Genomic DNA, 2,300 nt, shown 5'->3' on the forward strand with positions numbered 1-2,300 from the left:
GCTCATTTTTTTCCTCTTGGACCATTGTCCATTCTCAACATTTCTCATTTTAAAATGTTTTCTTTAAACGTTCACTTTATAAGGTATTTTGCTGAATAAATTGAGTGGGCTCTAATAGCATTAGGATGCTTCCAGACAGAGGGTTCCTGTTCAATCTTTCCTTCCTTAGTGGGTTTTCTACAATATGAAAAAAATGGAAGAAGTCGTGGGAAAACACAGGAAGGTTAAAAGCAGAAGGCTTCATTTGTGAATGAGGCAGGGCAATAGTACAATAAAAGCCTCATCCGGAAGCCCCCGTACCTCATTTCTTGGCAAACCAGACTGATTTCTACTCACTGGTTTTGTCGAATATCAACATGTGCCACAATTTTTCCATTTCATTCCTTGGTTACATTTCCAGTAACCATTTTAGACAGATTTTTTTTACATTTAAATGTATAGTTGAGTTTTTGCAGGGAATTGAAACATCTTTTTTCCTAATTAGCTGGTCTGCAATTGAAAATTTCATCTTCACAACCCTGAAACCGCTGTCTTCAATTAGTGGGGGGGGGGAGGAATTATACACCCTCCCCTACTTAGTCAGTGCATTAATTGCAATTAACAGAGTGTAGTTCAGTTCGGGTCATAAGTATACCTATTTTACAGATGATAGGACAACATATTTTAATATTGATCCACAATTGCGAGTAAATACAGACGCTGCATTTCTTTTGTATTCAAGCTTAGAAAGCTTGTTTTTTTTGTTTACCCGATGACAGAAAGTGTGGCTACAGGATACCTCTAAAAACTTCTATATTAGTTAAAAATGAAGTTGTAGAGACAGGAAGACAAGTTTGGTGGCAACTCAAGAGGACCTTTTCGGTGGCTGCTCCCAGGCTGTGATTTTAATGTATTGTTTTAATCATGCTTGTAAGCTGCCTTGAGTGCCACGTTTTGGTAGAAAGGTGGGGTACAAATCGAACGAATGAATGACTGAATAAACACTTGTGGGTTTTTTGTATGCAAAGGGTTGGCCACTGTGCAAAGCAGTTTGAATTAGATGGATGTTCTGGCCCAGCAAGGCTTTTAATTTTATAACTAGTCTTTTCCTTTAACATTTTACATAAACACTGCAGTGAAATCAGGGCTTAGATTTGAATGTTAAGTGTAGCACTAGAAGAAGTAAATAGCACGTGATTAATGCAGTACAGGGTGTCCAGACCTGCTTTTCTCAGATGGAAGGTCTCTTTCCATTTGTAGAAGTGAGTAGAATCCTGTGGTGTCTCACTCTCCATAACTGGATGTTCCTACAGCTGGAGGAGTGATTCTTGACAATTTCCCCTTGCAACCCCCTACCACCACCACTTTTGATGCTATTCCAGAGATTCCTGCAAACTATCACACTATATTTCCAACAGCATAAGGGGAGGGAGGGGGGCAGAATGAATCGGCAAAAAATTCTCTCCTTCCACCCACAGCAGCATCCAGTTTGTGGAGTTCCACTTCATGAAAATCTGGATCCAACCCATATTGTTGACCGATGTAAAGGAAATGTAGCATTGGTAAGACAATAAAGGTTGCCTTATCTCATAAAATTTGCTCTGGAGACCATTTTGATCAAACCGCGATGACATCTCATGATTATAAACATGCAGTAATTTATGTTCTCATGTTGCAATTACCTAGAAAACAGGCAGCAAGGTATTTAAGGAGTATTTCTTCTATATAAAATCTTGGACCACATTCTTTCCAAGGTAAAGTCACAGACCTGATAGCTACATGAACCTGCCCACCCACTCTGGGTGCTTCCACCTTTAAAGGTGTGGCAGGTGGCAATGGGGGGTGGGAGGAGGGCTTATTCTGTTAGGGCACTTCACATTTGGAATGACTTTCCCCATGGTTCTACTTTTGATTTCCTTTATGGCTCCAGGCAAATACTTTATTTTTCCCAGGCCCTCTAAATCTGGGATCTGATATATATGTCAGTCTTGATTTTTAATGGTTGGTGTGATTTTATATTTTGTGGTGCTTGTACTAAGTACTTTAGGATGCAATCCTATCCAGATAGTTGCCAGCCTCTGAAATCAGAGGCTGCCAACCATCCTATGCAGGGTGGCTGAAGCACAGAGGGGATCCTCTCCTCTGTTCTCCAGCCAGCCTGCATTTTGCCTAGATGGACAATTTTACCCATCTAGCTGTGGCTTTTGGGAGCAAGAGGGAAGGAGCCTGGAAACGCGATAGGAAGCTACATAAAGCAGCTTCCAAGGTCTCCTCCCCACCCCCAGGACCGGCCCTCCTTTTCTGAGCACAGAGACATAGCA

The sequence above is a fragment of the Elgaria multicarinata genome, chromosome 4 (genome assembly GCF_023053635.1).
Source record: "Elgaria multicarinata webbii isolate HBS135686 ecotype San Diego chromosome 4, rElgMul1.1.pri, whole genome shotgun sequence".
Classification (NCBI taxonomy): domain Eukaryota; kingdom Metazoa; phylum Chordata; class Lepidosauria; order Squamata; family Anguidae; genus Elgaria; species Elgaria multicarinata.